The sequence below is a fragment of the Urocitellus parryii genome, chromosome 8 (assembly GCF_045843805.1).
Source record: "Urocitellus parryii isolate mUroPar1 chromosome 8, mUroPar1.hap1, whole genome shotgun sequence".
Taxonomy (NCBI): Eukaryota; Metazoa; Chordata; class Mammalia; order Rodentia; family Sciuridae; genus Urocitellus; species Urocitellus parryii.
Window position 1 is genome coordinate 15,946,110 of NC_135538.1, and position 21,452 is coordinate 15,967,561.

The following is a 21,452-nucleotide window of genomic DNA, read 5'->3' on the forward strand; positions in this document are numbered from 1 at the left end:
ATTGACCACAATACAATAATCTTCGGTGACTTTAACACACCTCTCTCACCACTGGATAGATTGTACAAACAAAAGTTGAACAAAGAAACTATAGAATTCAATAATACAATCAATAACTTTAACTTAACTGACATATATAGAATATTTTATCCATCAACAAGCAAATACATTTTCTTCTCAGAAGCACATGGATCCTTGTCTAAAATAGATCATATAATACGCCACAAAGCAACTCTTAGCAAATACAAAAAAAGTAGAGATGCTACCATGCATTTAATCAGAAAATAAATGAATGAAATTAGAAATTAATGACAAAATAAAAAATAAAAATTACTCCAACATCTGGAGACTAAATAATATGCTACTGAATGAAAAATGGGTTGCAAAAGACATCAAGGAGGAGATTTAAAAATTCTTGAAGTGTATATGAGAACACAGATACAACATATTAAAATCTCTGGGACACTATGAAGAAAAGTACTAAGGGGAAAGTTCACTGCATGGAGTTCATTTCTTAAAAGAAGAAAAAGTCAACAAATAAATGACCTAACATTATATCTAAAAGCCCTACAAAAAGAAAAATAAACCAACACCAAAAGCACTAGAAGGCAGAAAATAATTAAAATTAGAGCTGAAATCAATGAAATTGAAGCAAATGAATGGAAAAAAATTGACAAAACAAAAAGTTGGTTCTTTGAAAAAATAAATAAAATTGACAGTTAGTTACACTAAGGAAAAGAAAGAGAGAAACTCAAATTACTTACATACATGATGAAAAAGGTAAAATCACAACAGATACTACAGAAATACAGAAGATAATTAGAAATTATTTTGAAAACTTGTACTCCAATAAAATAGAAGATATTGAAGGCATCAACAAATTTCTTAAGTCATACGATTTGCCCAAATTGACTCGGAATGATATACACAATTCCAACATACCAATATCAAGCAATGAAACAGAACATGCCATCAGAACCTACCTACCAAGAAAAACCCAGGACCATATGGATACACAGCTGAGTTATACAAGACCTTTAAAGAAGAACTAATAACAATTCTCTTCAATTTATTTCAGGAAATAAAAAAAAAGAGGAAACACTTCTAAACTCACTGTACGAGGCCAATATCACCCTGATCATCAAAGAAAGAAAACCTTAGACCAATATCTCTAATGAAAATAGATGCAAAAAATCTTCATAAAATTCTGGCAAATCAAATACAAAGACATATCAAAAAGATCATGCACCACAATCAAGTGGGATTCATTCCAGGGATGCAAAGTTGATTAAACATACATAAATCATTATATGTAATTCATCACCTCAATAGACTAAAAGAAACATATGATCATCACTATAGATGCAGAAAAAATCATTCAACATAAAACAGTACCCCTTCATGTTAAAAATACTAGAAAAATTAGGGATAAAAGGAAAATATCTCAACATCATAAAGGCTATCTACACTAAGCCCTAGGCCAACATTATTCTAAATGGAGAAAAATTGAAGGCATTCCCTCTAAAAACTGAAACAAGACAAGGATGCTGTCTTTTACCACTTCTATTTAACATAGTTTAGGAAACACTGGCCAGAGCAATTAGACAGACATAATAAATTAAAGGGACACAGATAGAAAAAGAAGAAAGAATTAGCACTATTTGCCAATGATAAGATTCTATACCCAGAAGACTCAAAAACTTCTACCAGAAAACTTCTAGAAGTAGTTAATGGAGTCAGCAAAGTAGCAGGATATAAAATCAACACCCATAAATCAAAGCCTCTGAAAGGGAAATGAGGAAAACTACCCCATCTACAATAGCCTAAAAAAATACTTGAGAATCAACTTAACAAAAGAGGTAAAGGATCTATACAATGAAAACTACAGAATCCTAAGGAAAGAAATCAAAGAAGACCTTAGAAGATGGAAAGACCTAACTTGCTCTTGGATAGACAGAATTAATATTATCAAAATGACCATACTACCAAAAGCACTATACAGATTTAATGCAATTCCAATCAAAATCCAAATGGTATTCCTCATAGAAATAGAAAAAAAAACAATCATGAAATTCATCTGAAAAAATAAAAGGTCCAGAATAGTTAAGGTAATCCTTAGCAAGTGGCATCACTATACCAGATCTTAATCTATACTACAGAGCAATAGTAACAAAAACAACATGGTTTTGGCATTAAAACAAACTGGTAGACCAAGGGTACAGAATAGAGGACACAGAGACTAACCCACAAAATTACAATTATCTTATATTAGATGAAGGTGCCAAAAATATACATTGGAGAAAAGATAGCTTCTTCAATAACTGGTGCTGGGAAAACTGGAAATCCACTTGCACCAAAATGAAATTAAGCCCCTATCTCTCTCCATGCAAAACAAACAAACAAAGAAAAAAAACCCTCAACTCAAAGTAGATGTAAAACATAAGAATAAAATCAGAGATCCTGTGCCTAATAAAAGAAAAAGTAGCTCCAGATCTCCAACATGTTGGATCAGGCCACAACTTACTTAAGAAGACTTCTATACTCCTATGGTGCAAGAATTAAAATCAAGAATCAATAAATGGGATGAACTCAAACTAAAAAGTTTCTTCTCAGCAAAAGAAACAATCTGGAGGTGAATAGAAAGTCTACATCTTGGTAGCAAATTTTTACCCCTCACACATCAGACAGAGCCCTAATTTCTAGGATATATAAAGAACTCAAAAAGCTAAACACCAAAAAATCAAATAATCCAACCTGAACAGACACTTCTCAGAATAGGATATACAATTAATCAACAAATATATGAAAAAAGTCCATCATCTCTAGCAATTAGAGAAATGCAATTTAAAACTACTCTAAGATTTCATCTCACTCCAGTCAAAATGGCAGTTATTATGAATACAAACAACAGTATTTTGGCAAGGATGTGGGGGAATAGGCAGACTCATACATTACTGGTGGGAATGCAAATTGGTGTAGCCAATATGAAAAGCAGTATGGAGATTCTTTGGAAAACTGGGAATGGAACCACTATTTGACCCAGCTATCCCTCTCCTCCGTCTATATACCCCAAGGACTTAAAAACGGCATACTACAGGAACACAGTCACATCAATGTTTATAGAAGGACAATTCATAATAGCTAAACTGTGAAAACCAACCTAGATGCCCTTCAGTAGATAAATGGATAAAGAAAATGTGGTATATTTACACAATGGAATTTTACTCAGCAATAAAAGAGAATAAAATCATGGCATTTGCAGGCAAATGGATAGAGTTGGAAAAAATAATGCTAAGTGAAATAAATCAATCCCCCCCCAAAAAAATGCTAAATGATTTCTCTGATATATTGGGGTAAGGAGAGGAAGAATGGGAGAAATAGACAAACTATACATAGGGCAGAAGGATGAGGGGAAATGGAGGAGCACTGAGGTAGAAATGATGGTGGAATGTGATGGACATCATTATCCAAAGCACATGTATGAAGACACGAATTAGTATGAATATACTTTGTATAAAACCAGAGATAAAAAAAATTGTGCTCTATATGTGTGACATGAATTAAAATGCATTCCACTTTCATGTTTTAAAAAATGAAAAAAAATCACCAAAAAACCCCTTAAATAACCCAATCAATAAATGGGCAAAAGAACTAAACAAACATTTCTCAAAAGAAGAATGGCCAAAAAACATATGAAAAAATGCTTTACCTCCTTAGCAATCAGGGAAGTGCAAATCAAAACTACATTGAGATTTCATCTCACCCCAGTTAGAATGACAATCACCAAATCTACAAATACCAAAAAATTCTGATGAGGATATGGGGGAAAAGGAACAATCATGCATTATTGGTAAGGCTGCAAATTGGTATAACTAGTTTGGAAAGCAGTATGAAGATTCCTCAAGAGACTAGGAATGGAACCACCATATGACCCAGCTATTCCACTCCTTAATATTTATCCAAAAGAACTCAAATCAGGATACTATAATGCTTTGTACATACTAATGTTTATAGCCACACAATTCACAATAGTTCAGTTATGGAACCAACCAAGGTGCTCATCAACATTGAATGAATAAATAAAATGTGCTACATTTACACAGTGGGGTTTAATTGAATCACAAAGAAGAATGAAATCATATCATTTACTGGTAAATAAATGGATGGACCTGGAGAATATCATGCTAAGTGAAATAAGACAGACTCTGAAAATCAAAGGTTGAATATTTTCCCTCTCATAGTTAGAGAGGGAATAAAGAAAAAGAATTTTAAGATAAAGGGGGGAATCTCATAACAATAGAGGGAAAGGGAAAGCAATAGAGTAAAGGAAGGAACTGGATAGGGAGGAATGAAGGGAATAGGGAACGGGTAGGGAAGTACTGAGTAACAAAATCTACCAGATTGTGCTATGTGCATGGATGGTATGGCACACATCCCATTCTTATATGTAATTATAACGAAGCACTGCCAATATTTTACATGAGGATGTGCAGGGGCAGGAGTGGGAAAAGGGTACTCTATTGATAGGAATGTGTAGTGGCAGACCAGCAGCCACTGCAGCAATCCTAATGATGGTACAGAGCCCCTGGATTCAACCCACAGTACCTCAAAACAAAAAGAAAGGAAAAAAGGAATAATAAGGTTGTTTCTGCATGCCTTAAGGGCACAGCAGAGATGGCATTTTCTGTCTGAATGCCACAAGATGAAAGGGAGTGAGATGGTTTGGTGTAGGTCCCAAGTGCCACCTCCGTACAGGAAGTGAGATGCAGGCAGGCCTTGGCCACCGCGGCGATCCAAAGGATGATTCTGGGAGGACAAGGTGGCCAGGACAGCTCCAGAGGCAATCTGAAGGGAGGAAAATGCCGCAGTCTGGCTGCAGCAAAATAGGAGGGGGGTGTGTGAGGAATAACTTGTGTAAGTTGATACAGCAGGAATGGGAGTATTATAGAGCAACAGAGCTATTTATACATTTTGTATAGCTCATCTTAATTAGCATAAACTACGTCAGTCGACCAATATGGAATCTCCACACTTAATGGCTTGCTTTTGTTACTTCTCAAACCACTCCCTCTGGGATTTCTCCGGCAAAATACAAGGTGCTATTTTGACTTGTTTACAGACCTTAACAGGAAACTAAGCCCAAAAGTCAGAGGCAGGGTGCTGCAGGGGGCCCAGCCTGGAGCATTAAAGGCTCTGACCTCCGCTTAGGTCCAGCAGCGCTCCAAGTGCTGGTGCAGACTTAGCTACTGTTATTCTTAGCATCCAGGCTCTGCTCCCGCCTTACTTTCTTTGCTTGGCGCTGAGTGAGTTTCTGGATCGAATTTATGGGGATACCTGGGTCCCCAGGCTTTCCTTGCGGGCTCTGTGCCTGGGATCTACTTCCCGCAGAAAGTTCTTGACCTCAAGCTGTGGTGGAAGCTGCCAGATCGAGGTAGCCCAGGGAGCAGAAAAGAGAGAAAAAAGTTAGGGAGGGAGCAGGATGGCAGGAGAGAGATGACAGGAGAGAGCGAGATGTACCACCTCCCTAGAGGAAGTGGGAGGTGAGCAGAGTCCTGCCACCATGGCAGTACAAAGTAAGATTCTTCGAGGACAGGAGCGCCACGGTGTCCTGGGAAGCGGGTGGGTAACTATGGCTAGATGCAGGAGGCAGGGCGCTGCGGTGGCGGGGCCTCAAGCGCTAAAGGCTCTGATCCTGCGCAGGTCGCTCAGCGCTCCTGAGGTCCTTAAGGATGGCAGGTGTAGTCTGCGCTACTCTCATTCTTAATATCCAGGCTCTGCTCCCACTTTATTTTCTTTGGAAGGCCTGGACAGCAGAGTTGCGTGTAGAAATTACAGGAAAACCTCCATCCCCTCTTCAGTCCCCAGACTTCCCCTGGGGGCCTCATCCTGCTGGTCCACATCACCGCGGGGGTTCTCAACCCTGTCACTGCAGTGGGAGCTGCCTGACCAAGATAGCCCAGGGAGCAGAAAAGAGACCGAAAAGTTAGGCAATCAGATGGGTGGGAGAGAGGTGGCGAGAGTGAGAGAGAGAGAGAGAGAGAGAGAGCGCCCAATGCCATCTCTATACAAGAGGTGGGACGCAGGCAGATTCCTGCCACCACAGCGATTAGAAGGATGATTCTGCAATGACTTGATGGCCAGAGCAGCAGGAGGGCGCCCTGCGAGGGGGTTGGGGGCCTGAGGAGAGTAAGAAGTAGGCGAAGCTGCTGGGGGCGGGGCTTCGGATTTCAAAGGTTCTGAGAGCTGTCCGGGTCCCACAGTGCTCCCCAGTGCCTTAAAGATGGCTCACACAGTCTGCGCTACTCTCATTCTTTTCATCCAGGCTCTGCTCCTGCCTTACTTTTCGGGGGAGGCGCTGGCAGTGAAGTTGCGGGATTAAATTTACAGGAACCCCTCCATCCCCTGCTTGGTTCCCAGACTTAGCCTAGGGGCTCCGTCAAGCTGGTCCAAGTCCCGTGGCAGGTTCTGAACCTGTGGTGGGAGCCTGGGGACCTAGGTAGCCCAGGGAGAGGAAAAGAGAGGAATAAGCTAGGGCAGGCGGATGGGAGGGAGCGAGACAGCAAGGGAGAGAGAGATGGCTTGGGTGTAGGTCCCCATTGTCACCTCCGAAGAGAAAGTGGTGGAAATGAAGATTCTGCAGGGAACTGGTGGCCTGGTCAGGAGACAGTGGGCGGAGCTAAGGCCAGATGCACAGATAAGCAGCTCGCAGCTGCAAGGCCTGGCTTTTAAAGGCTCTGACCGCTGCCCAGTCCTGCAGCGCTCCCCAGCACCTTAAGATGGCAGGTGCAATCCGCACTACACTCATTCATATCCTGTAGGCTGAGCTCCCGCCTTACTTTCTTTGGTTGGCGCTGGCTGGCTGGTGAGTTGCGGAATCAAACTTATGATGACACCTCTGTCCCTCCTCAGTTCCCACACGTGCTCTCCCTGCATCAGGTTCTTGACCCTGCTCCTGCAGAGGCTTCACAGGACAGAATTAGACCTGGGAGCAGAACAGAGATGAAAAGATTAGGGTAGTACCATGAGAGGAAGCCAGATGGCAGAAGAGAGCGAGATGGCTTGGTTCAGGTTTCTGGTGCCACTTCTGTCCTCACATGGGCGGTGCAGAGGGGGGGACATTGAGCCTTCCTGTCTTCTATCTTGGGGCCCAGGAGCATGAAAGAGCCACAGTGGAAGGGTGTGACTTTTCCAGCTGTGGATGGCATTTACTTCTGGACTCCAGGGGCTGTGTTGTGCATTTCCAGGGAGGAATTGCCCTGAACTCCTCCAGGCCCCTTTGCCCAGCACAGATGCCTCTATCACAGGTCGTCTTGAGTCACAGTGGCAGACCCAGTCCCTTCCAAGTTCATGTGTTATCTACTTTTTGAAATTTTTCTTTTTAAGGAAAAGAAAGATGGGGGGAGGTGTCTCATGAAAGTCAAAAGGAGACCAGTAAAGAACCAAGAGAGGGAGGAGAGGAGAGAAAGAGGAAATACTGAGGAATTATATTGGCTATATTCTGTTACTATACTGTGCGTGTATGAATATGTAACAACAAATATGAACATTCTGACAACTGTAATGCACTAATAAAAATAGGGAATTAAATTAACATTTAAAATATCAAAAAGAATTTTCTTACATTTGAAATATCCCTATTTCAATCAGTAGGAAATTAGTTAACTATAGTAAATCCATCTACTAGAGAATTATTCAGTTGTTATAAAGAAAGCACACCTGAAATGCATCTGTATTTTTGATAAATAACAAGAGCAAAATGAAAAAATAGAATTTTCTATAAAAAATGTCTTTTTATTTTTTAAGTAGTGCTTTATAACTATACACAATAGGAACAGGGATGTAGTTCAGTGGTAGGGCTGTATGCACCAGACCCTGTGTTAAAGAAAGACCTTAGAAAAAGAATAGGCAGAATTAATATTGTCAAAATGGCCATTTTTTTTTCAAAAGTGATCTACACATTTGTTGAAATATGAATGACAACCTTAACAAAAGTAGAGTAAGGGAAACAGACATAAAATTCATCTGGAAGAATAGAAGAACCAGAATAGCTAAACCAATCCTGAGTAGGAACATGGAAACACGTGACAGTCCCTATCTCAAATTATACTACAGAGCTAGAGAAGAAGAAAAAACTGCATGGTATTTGGAAGAAAAGAAAAGATATGTAGACCAATAGAAAACAAAAACAAAAATTCACATTGACAAAATCATTTGATCCTTGACAATGGTGCCAAATATATATTTTGGAGATATGACAAGCATTCTAATGGTGCTGGGAAAAGTGGATATCCCTCTGTAGGAAATGAAATGAGCCTGTCTCTCACCCTGAACAGAAAAAGGTAAATCAAAAAGGATCAAAGACTCAGGATTTAGATCAGAAAGTTTGCAACTCCAAGAAGAAAACATAGGGTCAACACTCCAGCATATAGGTACAGGCAGTGACTTCCTTCTCAAGATGCCTAAAGTACAACAAATAAAACCAAGAATGAATAAGTGGGATGCTATCCAATTAAAAAGTTTCTCTACAGCAAAGGAAACAATTAAGAACATGAAGAGAGAGTCTATATGATGGGAGAAAATCTTTGCCAGATGCTCCTCTGACAAGGAATTAATATCCAGAATACAAAAAGAACTCAAAAAACTTATTGCAAAAATAAATGAATAAATAAATAAATAAATAAATAAATAAAATAACCCAATCAATAAATGGGTCAAAGAACTAAACAGGAGAGTCTGCTTCAGTTTTTTGGCGGACACAATATCTTTGTTTGTATGTGGTGCTGAGGATCCAATGCGGGCCGCACGCATGCCAGAAAAATCTTATTGATGAAAAAGTAGAAGATATAATGACAAGAAATTGCTCAGCTGTCATTAGACTCTGCTCTCTATGGCATTTGGAAAAGTGGTGAAAACACAGAAAAGTCAATAACAAAGTCTCTCAAGTATAAAACTCTGCATGTGGTCCGAGGATCCAACATGGCGGCCGGCGAGGAAGCAGCGACTCCAACGTCTCCACTTTAACGGGATATGAAAGACTCATCGAAACAGCTGCAGCCTAGCTACGGAGGAACTTCTAGCATAACTTCCTTAAGAGGAGAGCTGCCGTGAACTGGTAGGTTTACTCGAAGTGACAGGTTGCCCCAGAGAAGTGGATCTTGGAAGGCCACGCGGGCACAGAGGTCTAGTCCCCCAACCATCAGCCGCTCCGGCAGGCGGCTCCCCCTGGAGGCCTAGCTCTCGCCCTGGGAGAAGCGGCCCCACCCGCCCGCTTCCTAACCAGGCGGCCACAGCTACTCAGCGATAAAGGTGCCCACGTGGCGGGTGCAGAAGTTAAGTCCTGCAGACGCCAGCCACCTTTGCAACCCGCGGGATCCCTGAGCGGCTTGGCCCGCCCCTCCCGAACCGGCAGTCCTCCACCATACGGGCTCCCCCGGGAGGCCTAGCTCTCGCCCTGGGAAAAGCGGCCCCACCCGCCCGGTTCCTAACCAGGCAGCCACAGCTACTCGGCAATAAAGGTGCCCACGTGGCGGGTGCAGAAGTTAAATCCTGCAGACGCCAGCCGCCTTTGCAACCCGCGGGAACCCTGAGCGGCTTGGCCCACCCCGCCCGAACCGGCAGCGGGTGCAGAAGTTAAGTCCTGCAGACGCCAGCCACCTTTGCAACCCGCGGGATCCCGGAGCGGCTTGGCCCGCCCCGCCTGAACCGGCAGTCCTCCGCCATCCGGGCTCCCCCGGGAGGCCCAGCTCTCGCCCTGGGAGAAGCGGCCCCACCCGCCCGGGTCCCAACCACGCGACCGCAGCTACTCGGCGATAAAGGTGCCCCCGCAGCGGGTGCAGGAGTTAAGTCCTGCTGATACCAGCCGCGTTTGCAAGCCGCCGGCACCCAGTGCGGCTTGGCCCACCCCGCCTGAACCGGCAGTCGGCCTCCACCATCCGGGCTCCCCCGGGAGGCCTAGCTCTCGCTCCAGGAGCAGCCCCCTGCAAGCTAGGCGAACCTTTGACCCATCGGGAGGTTAGGCCCAGCAACCTGCGGAGTGATAGAGGTGCCCCTCGTGCCTGCTGGGTAGGCGGACCTTTGACCGACCAGCAGAGCAGACCTAGGGCCTCCCAGCGTGGTAGACGGATCACACCAATTGGAGGAGGATCACAGCCACTACATGCCCTGCAAGGGTGATTATTCAACTATACAAGAGCAATATAAATAAATAGAGGGAAAATTTCAAAACACAACAGTTTCACCAAGCAGAAAGAAACGCCAGCAGTATGAAAAGACAAGGAAAGAAAGGACCACAGGCAATGCAGGTCAACTCAACTTTAGAAGAGGTAATAGGTGCAACAGATGGAATGTCAGATAGAGAGATCAGGATATACATGCTTCAGATGATCTGGAGTCTCAAGGAAGACATGAGACAGCAAAATCAGATAATGAAAGATCACATTGACAAACAAATCCAGGAAGTAAAAGATCAATTTCACAGGGAGATAGAGGAAATAAAAAACAAACAAATAGAAATACTAGAATTGCAGGAAAAAATAAACCAACTTAAAAACTCAATTGAGAATACTACCAGCAGAGTAGATCACTTAGAAGAGAGAACATCAGACAATGAAGACAAAGTATTTCAACTGGAAAAGAACATAGACAGCTCAGCAAGTCTGCTAAGAAACCATGAACAGAACATCCAAGAAATATGGGACAATATCAAAAGACCAAATTTAAGAGTCATTGGAATACAGGAAGGCACAGAGCTCCAAACCAGAGGAATACACAGCCTATTCAATGAAATAATACGAGAAAACTTCCCAGACTTGAAGAATGAGACAGAATCCCAAATCCTAGAAGCCTACAGGACGCCGAATGTACAAAACCATAAGAGATCCACACCTAGACACATTATAGTGAAGATGTCCAACATACAGAATAAGGAAAGAATTTTAAAAGCTACAAGGGAAAGGAAGCAGATTACATTTAGGGGTAAACCAATCAGGATAACAGCTGATCTCTCAACACAGACTCTGAAAGCTAGAAGATCCTGGAATAACATATTTCAAACACTGAAAGAAAATGGGTTCCAACCAAGAATCGTGTATCCGGCAAAATTAAGCTTCAGGTTAGAAGATGAAATTAAAACCTTCCATGATAAACAAAAGTTAAAAGAATTCGCAGCTAGAAAACCATCTCTTCAAAAAATCCTTGGCAAAACATTGCAGGAAGAGGAAATGGAAAATAACATTGAAAACCAACAATGGGAGGTAGGACAGTAAAGGGGGTAAAGTAGTCAAAGAGGATAACAAATCAGGTTTAGTAACATCAACAAACAAATATGGATAGAAGTACAAACCATATCTCAATAATAACCCTAAATGTCAATGGCTTAAACTCACCAATTAAGAGACACAGGCTAGTAGAATGGATCACAAAACAAGACCCAACAATATGCTGTCTACAGGAGACGCATCTGATAGAAAAAGATATCCATAGACTGAAGGTGAAAGGTTGGGAAAAATCATACCACTCATATGGACAGCGGAAACAAGCAGGCGTGTCCATACTCATATCTAATAAAATAGATTTCAAGCCAAAGCTAATCAAAAGGGATAAAGAAGGACACTTCATACTGCTCAAGGGAACCATAAACCAACAAGACATAACAATCATAAATATATATGCCCCAAATAATGGTGCAGCGGTGTTCATCAAGCAAACTCTTCTCAAGTTCAAGAGTCTGATAGACCACCATACAATCATCATGGGAGACTTCAACACACCTCTCTCACCACTGGACAGATCTTCCAAACAAAAGTTAAACAAGGAAACTATAGAACTCAACAACACAATTAATAACCTAGACTTAATTGGCATATATAGACTTTACCACCCAACATCAAGTAGTTACACTTTTTTTTCAGCAGCACATGGAACCTTCTCAAAAATAGACCATATATTATGTCACAGGGCAACTCTTAGACAATATAAAGGGGAAGAGATAATACCATGCATCTTATCTGATCATAATGGAATGAAACTGAAAATCAATGATAAAAGAAGAAAGGAAAAATCAAGCATCACTTGGAGAATGAACAACAGGTTGCTGAGTGACATATGGGTTATTGAAGACATCAAGGAGGAAATTAAAAAATTCCTAGAGTTAAATGAAAACACGGACACAACATATCGGAATCTATGGGACACATTGAAAGCAGTCCTAAGAGGAAAATTCATTGCTTGGAGTTCATTCCTCAAAAAAAGAAAAAACCAACAAATAAATGATCTCATACTTCATCTCAAAATCCTAGAAAAAGAGGAGCAAAACAACAGCAAAAGAAGTAGAAGGCAAGAAATAATCAAAATCAGAGCTGAAATTAATGAAATTGAAACAAAAGAAACAATTGAAAAAATTGACAAAACTAAAAGCTGGTTCTTTGAAAAAATAAATAAAATTGACAGACCCTTAGCCATGCTAACGAAGAGAAGAAGAGAGAGAACCCAGATTACTAGCATACGGGATGAAAAAGGCAATATCACAACAGACACTTCAGAAATACAGAAGATAATCAGAGACTATTTTGAAGCCTTATACTCCAATAAAATAGAAGATAGTGAAGGCATAGATAAATTCCTTAAGTCTTACGATCTGCCCAGATTGAACCAGGAGGATATAGACAACCTAAACAGACCAATAACAATAGAAGAAATAGAAGAAACCATCAAAAGACTACCAACTAAGAAAAGCCCAGGACCGGATGGGTATACAGCAGAGTTTTACAAAACCTTTAAAGAGGAACTAACACCAATACTTTTCAAGCTATTTCAGGAAATAGAAAAAGAGGGAGAACTTCCAAATTCATTCTACGAGGCCAACATCACCCTGATTCCGAAACCAGACAAAGACACTTCAAAGAAAGAAAACTACAGACCAATATCTCTAATGAACCTTGACGCAAAAATTCTCAATAAAATTCTGGCGAACCGGATTCAAATACATATCAAAAAAATTATACACCATGATCAAGTAGGATTCATCCATGGGATGCAAGGCTGGTTCAATATACGGAAATCAATAAATGTTATCCACCACATCAATAGACTAAAAAATAAGAACCATATGATAGTCTCGATAGACGCAGAAAAAGCATTCGACAAAGTACAGCATCCCTTTATGCTCAAAACTCTAGAAAAATTAGGGATAACAGGATCATACCTCAACATTGTAAAAGCAATATATGATAAGCCACAGGCCAGCATCATTCTGAATGGAGAAAAATTGAAGGCATTCCCTCTAAGATCTGGTACAAGACAGGGATGCCCTCTCTCACCACTTCTGTTCAACATAGTCCTCGAAACACTGGCAAGAGCAATTAGACAGACGAAAGAAATTAAAGGGATAAAAATTGGAAAAGAAGAACTTAAATTATCACTATTTGCAGATGATATGATTCTATACCTAGCAGACCCAAAAGGGTCTACAGAGAAGCTATTAGAGCTAATAAATGAATTCAGCAAAGTGGCAGGATATAAAATCAACACGCATAAATCAAAGGCATTCCTGTATATCAGCGACAAATCCTCTGAAACGGAAATGAGGACAACTACTCCATTCACAATATCCCCCAAAAAAATAAAATACTTGGGAATCAACCTAACAAAAGAGGTGAAAGATTTATACAATGAAAATTACAAAACCCTAAAGAAAGACATAGAAGAAGACCTTAGAAGATGGAAAAATATACCCTGCTCATGGATAGGCAGATCCAACATCATCAAAATGGCGATATTACCAAAAGTTCTCTATAAGTTCAATGCAATGCCAATCAAAATCCCAGCTGCATTTCTTGTAGAAATAGATAAAAGAATCATGAAATTCATATGGAATAATAAAAGACCCAGAATAGCAAAAACAATACTAAGCAGGAAGTGTGAATCAGGCGGTATAGCGATACCAGACTTCAAACTATACTACAGAGCAATAGTAACGAAAACAGCATGGTACTGGTACCAAAACAGGCGGGTGGACCAATGGTATAGAATAGAGGACACAGTAACCAATCCACAAAACTACAACTATCTTATATTTGATAAAGGGGCTAAAAGCATGCAATGGAGGAAGGATAGCATCTTCAACAAATGGTGCTGGGAAAACTGGAAATCCATTTGCATCAAAATGAATCTGAATCCCTATCTCTCGCCTTGCACAAAAGTTAACTCAAAATGGATCAAGGAGCTTGATATTAAATCAGAGACACGGCATCTGATAGAAGAAAAAGTTGGTTATGATCTACATACTGTGGGAGCAGGCTCCAAATTCCTCAATAGGACACCCATAGCGCAAGAGTTAACAACTAGAATCAACAAATGGGACTTACTCAAACTAAAAAGTTTTTTCTCAGCAAAAGAAACAATAAGAGAGATAAACAGGGAGCCTACATCCTGGGAACAAATCTTTACTCCACACACTTCAGATAGAGCCCTAATAACCAGAATATATAAAGAACTCAAAAAATTAGACAATAAGACAACAAGTAACCCAATCAATAAATGGGCAAAGGACCTGAACAGACACTTCTCAGAAGAGGACATACAATCAATCAATAAGTACATGAAAAAATGCTCACCATCGCTAGCAGTCAGAGAAATGCAAATCAAAACTACCCTAAGATACCATCTCACTCCAGTAAGATTGGCAGCCATTAGGAAGTCAAACAACAATAAGTGCTGGAGAGGATGCGGGGAAAAGGGCACTCTTGTTCATTGCTGGTGGGACTGCAAATTGGTGCAGCCAATTTGGAAAGCAGTATGGAGATTTCTTGGAAAGCTGGGAATGGAACCACCATTTGACCCAGCTATTCCCCTTCTCGGTCTATTCCCTAAAGACCTAATAAGAGCATGCTACAGGGACACTGCTACATCGATGTTCATAGCAGCACAATTCACGATAGCAAGATTGTGGAATCAGCCTAGATGCCCTTCAATAGATGAATGGATTAAAAAAATGTGGCATTTATACACAATGGAGTATTACTCTGCATTTAAAAATGACAAAATCATAGAATTTGGAGGGAAATGGATGGCATTAGAGCAGATTATGCTAAGTGAAGCTAGTCAATCTTTAAAAAACAAATACCAAATGACTCCTCTGATATAAGGGGAGGAAACAAGGACAGGGTAGGGACGAAGAGCTTGAGACGAAGATTTTCATTAACAGGGTTGAGAGGTGGGAGGGAAAGGAAACGAGAAGGGGAATCGCATGGAAATGGAAGGCGATCCTCAGGGTTATACAAAATGACATATAAGAGGAAAGGAGGGGTAAGACAAGATAATTCAAATGGAAGAAGTGATTTACAGTAGAAGGGGTAGAGAGAGAAAAGGGGAGGGGAGGGGAGGGGAGGGGGGATAGTAGAGAATAATATAGACAGCAGAATACATCAGACACTAGAAAGGCAATATGTCAATCAATGGAAGGGTAACTGATGTGATGCAGTAATCTGTATACGGGATAAAATTGGGAGTTCATAACTCATTTGAATCAAACTGTGAAATATGATGTATGAGGAACTATGTAATGTTTTGAACGACCAACAATAAAAAAAAATAAATAAAAAAAAAATTAAAAAAAAAAGAACTAAACAGACATTTCTCAAAAAAAGAAACATAATGGCCAACAAATATATGAAAAATATATAACATCCTTAACAATTAGGAAAGTGCAAGTCAAAACTACATTGAGATTTCATCTCACCCCAGTTAGAATGACAATCATCTAAACTACAAATACCAATAATTGCTGATGAGGATGTGGGGGAAAAGGTACATTCGTGCATTGTTGGTATCTGCAAATTTTGGCATAATGACTTTGGAAAACAGTATGGAGTTTCCTCAAAATATTAGGAATGGAACTGCCATATGACCCAGCTATTCCACTCCTTGATATTGGGAAGTGCTGAGTAACAAAATCTACCAGATTGTGTTATGTGCATGTATGAATATGATGCACATCCCATTATTATGTATAATTATAATGAACCCTGCAAACATTTTACATGAGGATGTGCAGGGGCAGGAGAGGGTAAAACATACAAGATTGGTAGGAGTGTATGTTAGAATGGCTGCTTTTGACTTACAAGAACAGAGTTGAGTGGTTGTAACAAAGACTGCAAAGCCTAAATATATAATAGTAGGCCCTTTACAGAAAATTCCAGGGCCCAGGCTGGAAATAACATAGGAGAGGAGGAGTTGACCCACTAGTGTATCCTTCAAGGTTTTAGGTTGGCACAAATCTCCCTGTGTTCTCAAGGATGAGATATCACTTTAAAAGTAGTGTATGGGGAATGGGGGAGACACTGTCAGAAGACTGTACTTGGCCTTCCCTTCTAGGTTACCTCTGATTCCAGCAAGTGACTCACTGTGTCCATAATCATTTCTATTATAAACTCAGGGAATTTGAAATGACCCCTATTAGCAGGACCTGGGACAGGTCCCTTCATTAATGGCCCCACATGGACCTTGTCAGTACCAGGGGGCTGTGGTGATGCTTCAGACGCCTGGATATGACTGTCTCTCTTTTTCTATGCACAGAGATCCAAGTGAATGGGTGCATGCCCCGGGGGCAGGCTGAAACGGGACACTGAATTGACTCTGGGGTTGAAGGGTCCTTCCTGTTAGGAGCCTGGCTTCTCCTCCTAGGAATGAGTTCGGGGCCTGAGACATGGCTGAGGTCTGGAAACTGAGTCAATAACCAGACTTTGGTGGGTGTCAGCTTTCAGCCTCCTGATTATCCATCCTTGGGTTTTGCTTTCCTTCTTGAAATCAGACAGAATCTGGTTGCTTGCCCAGGTGCTTTGCCATGAGGTTCCCTGTGATCTCTCAGCTCCAGGCTTAGCTCCCCTAAGAGCCAACTGCTTCCTGGCTTCCTCCTTTTTCACTGTCTGCACCATTGCACACACTTTCCTTCCAACTGTTCATCACCTCCATTTGGGGTCTATCGTATCAGCATTTTTCTTCCCCTTTACTACTGGGACCCCAGTTCTGAAATTCTAACTTCCACCATAGACCCCAGTCTTTAACAATCATCATCAGTGACCTTCTAGACAATGTTGATGCCCTTGGGAGCAGACTTTTTGTTTTACATTATATACTGATACATATAAACACAACAATTATACATATTAAGTTGTCCCATGTGAAGTTTCGATACATGTGTACATTGTATAATGTTTAAAGCAGGTTAAACTTAAATATCTCTACAAATTTCAAACTCCTTACTTTTTATTTTTATTAGGGCATTAGAGTTATACATGGTAGCTGGATTCATCCCAACACAATCTCACATGCATGGAATCTGCCCTGCTCCATTTCAGTCCTTGTTCTCCTCCCAACTCTCCATCCAATTCCCCTTCCATTGTACCTCCCTCACTCATCTATTTATCCATCCTTGATTGATGCTTTCCACACACACATTAAGGTCAAGTTCCCTGCGGTACATTTATATATGCACATGCCATGATTTTGTTAACTCCATTCTGCATTTTCCTCCCTTTCCTGCCCACCTCCCTCCCTATCTCCTTCCACTCTACTGATCTACCTGTATCTTTATGATATCCAATCCTCCTCCCACCTTCTTTTTCTTTTTTCTCTTTAGCTTCCACATATAAGGGAAAATATTCGACCCTTGACTCTCTGAGTCTGGCTTACTTCACTTAGCAGGATGTTCTCCATTTTCATCCATTTACCTGCAAATGCCATAATTCCATTATTCTTTATGGCTGAGTAATACTTTATTGTATAGAGATTCCATATTTTTTTATTCATTCATCTCTTGGTGGGCATCTGGGCTGACTGCATAATTTGACTATTGTGAATTGTGCTAGTATAAACATTAAAATTGTTATATCACTGTAGTATGCTCTTTTAAATAAATATCAAGGAGTGTGAGAGCTGAGTTGTATGGAGGTTCCATTTCTAGTTTTTTGAGGAACCTCTGTACTCGTTTTTGGAGTGGTTGTACTAATCTTCAGGCCCACCCACAAAAAAAGGTATGAATGTACCTTTATATCCTCATTAGCATTTATTTGTATTAATTTTGTTCTTGTTTTGTTTTGTGGTGCTGGGGATTGAACCCATGGCCTTGGGCATGTGAGGCAAACACTCTGCCAACTGAGCTATATCCCCAGCCCTGCATTCTTGATAATTGTCCTTCTGAATGGGCTGAGATGAAATCTTGGTGTAGTTTTGCATTTCTCTGATGTATTTCTCTGATGCTAGAGATGTTGAACTTTTTTTTTCATATATTTGTTGGCCATTTGTGTTTCTATTTGTGAGAAATGTCTTGTTAGTTCTTTTGCCCATTTATTGATTGGGTTATTTGGGCTTTGGGTTATAAGATTTTTTAGTTCTTTATATATTCTGGATGTTAATCTTCTGTCAGAGGAACAGTGGCAAAGATTTTCTCCCATTGTGCAGATTTTCTCTATATACTCCTGTTTCCTTTCCTCTGCAGAAGTTATTTTTTTTTGACAGCATCCCACTTAATTATTCTTGGTTTTATTTTGTGAACTTTGGGAGACTTGGTAAGGAGGTCAGTGCCTGCACCTATAAGCTGGAGTATTCACCCCATGTTTCTTCTAGCAATTGCAAGTTTTCTGATCTAATTCCTAAATCTTTGATCCTTTTTGATTTGGCTTTTGTGCAGGGTGAGAGACAGGGATCTCATTTCATTCTTCTACATACAGATATCCAGTTTTCCCTGCACCATTTGTTTAAAAAGCTGTCTTTTCTCCAACATCTTTTTTTGCAAATTTGTTGACTTCAGATGGTGAACAATACACTTTTGACTGAGCAGTCAATCATTCAAGAAATCAAGAAGGAAATTAAAAAAAATTTCAGAGCCAAATGAAAAGAAAAACACTCAGAATATTTGCAACAGTAAAAGCAGATGCACAAGGGAAATTTATAGTCATTGTGCCTACATTAGAAAAAAGATAGATCTACCAGATATGGTGGCACATGCCTGTAATCCCAGCAGTTCAGGAGGCTGAGGCAGGAGGATCTCGAGTTCAAAGCCAGACTCAGCAAAAGCGAGGTGCTAAGCAATTCGGTGAGACCCTGTCTCTAAATAAAATACACAATAGGGCTGGGGTTGTGGCTCAGTGGTTGAGTACCCCTGAGTTCAATCCCTGGTACCAAAAAAAGAAAAGGAAAGATCTAAAAAAAAAATAATCTAATGATGCATCTCAAGGTTTTAGGAAAACAAATTAGCCCCCAAATCAGTAGAAGGATAAAAGTAATAAAAATCAAAGCAGAAATAAATGAAATAGAGACTAAAATAACAATACAGAGGATCAATGAAATAAATTTCAATGAAATAAAGAATGGGTTTTTTGAAAAGATAAACAAAATTGACAAACTGTTAGCCAAACTAACCAAAAGAAAAAGAGATGCAAATAAACAAAATCAGAGATGAAAAAGAGGATACTGCAATGGGTACTACTGAAATCTAGAGGATCATTAGGGAATATTTTGAAAAATAATATAACAACAAATTGGAAAATCTAGAAGAAATGGACAAATTTCTAGACATCTAATACCTACCAAAACTGATCCAAGGAGATTTTTTTTAAATCAAATTGATCAATAACAATAAAAAGCCAATGAGATTGAAGCAGTAACAAAAATTCTCCTAGCAAAGAAAATCCCAGGACCAGAAGGATTCACGACTGAGTTCATCCATATTTTAAAGACAAGTACCAGTGCTCCTTAAACTCTTCCATAAAATAGAAAGGAAGGAATGCTTCCAAACTCATTCCATGAAGCCAGTATTAGCTTGCTACTACAACACAGTAAGGACATATTAAAAAGAACATTATATAGACTGATATCCTTGATGAACAAGATGTAAAAATTGTCAAAGAAATAGTTTGAAATTGAATTCAACGTCACATTAACAATTCATACACCATGATCAAGTTAGTTTTATTCCAGAGATACAAGATTGGTTCAATATATGCAAATCAGTAAATGTAATATACCACATAATAGAATCAAGGATAAAAATCACATGAGCATCTTAATACATACAGAACACGTACAGGAAAAGCCTTTGGCAAAATTCAACATCTCTTCATGATAAAGACCTATGTAAAGTAGGTATAGAGGGATCAATATCAACATAAAAATATTACCATGCTATGTATATTTTGTGCCATAACTTTTCCACTGAACATTATATTTACTCATGCCAATAAATATACCTCAAAACTATTACTTTTAATAATAGTATAATTCCCTATGTTGTAGGTATAACTTATTTTACAATGGTTTTAAGATAAATAATCCTGGTAGTTGTATATTTATCATCTCTGAATATTTTCTTAAAATTAATTCATAGCAGTATAATTATTAAATTGAATGATGTCAGTTTTCTATATTTCTTCATCTTACCAATTTTGTATACTTCATGATCAAAATATTTTAAAGGTTATTTGAAATCATCATTTGGGTTTTGAATTCCCCCAAAGATGCATGATTTAAGGCTTAGTCCCAACGGTGGTGGAATCTTTAAGAGGTGGGACCTGATGGGATGTCTTTAGGTCATTGCAAGTGTGCCCTTCAAAAGGACTGTGGGACTCTGGCCTCTTGCTCCTGTTCTCTTGCTCCCTGGACATTAGCTTAGTGGTTTGGGCCTGATGCATTCTCTCACCATGCTGCCTTGCCACATGCTCAGAGCCTCAGGGCCAATAGTTTATGGATAAGAACCTCAAAAATTCTCAGCCAAAATAAATCTTTTCTTTTAATTCATTGATTATCTCAGACATCTGTTATGGTGATAGAAAAATAACACACTGTAAATTCCCAACTCTTTCTACATTCACTGTCTTTGAACTTATATTCAAGATTTGAACTTATATTGGAATATTTATTGTTCTCCTAGGAAATTTTTAAACACTAACAAATAAATGGGAATATATGTTTTTAATTTTTACTTTATTATTTTAGGTACTTGGAAAATATTGTCACATTGTCCTTCAAACAAATACCAATTTTTGTTCATACTACCAGTGGATTTTACAACTTTTTGCCAAAGCTTATTCTTTATTAAAAATATCTAGCTAATGTTGTAATTGAGTGAAATGATAAATTATGTACCTTTTCACAACACTTCTGTATCTATGAATTTTTGCTACAAAATTTTATAAAAATTATGTTTGTACAAGTATGGTTACTGCAACCACTAAATGTCATGCAGAGGTAAAAAGAAAAGCAAATCTATATGGGTTAGAATAAGAATATCTTCAGGTTAAAAAATATGGCTATAACCTGAGTGCTTCAGAGTATATATAGACTTTTGTTTGTTTTAAAAGTAAACATTTATACATACAAATAAATATTGTATTAAGGACAACAACATTTTCATAACCTATTCCATGTTTGCCTATTCTCTTATAGGAAAAAATATACTT

At 39.5% G+C, this 21,452-nt stretch overlaps 1 long non-coding RNA gene across 12 annotated transcripts in view; it reads right to left on the reverse strand.

The window, feature by feature from the left end:
• LOC113190576 (uncharacterized) overlaps positions 1 to 21,452 on the reverse strand; it is a 186,458-nt gene that overhangs the window by 104,436 nt on the left and 60,570 nt on the right. The window contains exon 3 of one of the 12 annotated variants that reach the window (XR_013344194.1): positions 6,863 to 6,982. The exons of the other annotated variants lie outside the window; for them this stretch is intronic. This is a non-coding gene — a long non-coding RNA (uncharacterized LOC113190576). Of the gene's footprint in view, positions 1 to 6,862; positions 6,983 to 21,452 lie in introns of those variants that run through there. 12 annotated transcript variants of the gene reach the window in all.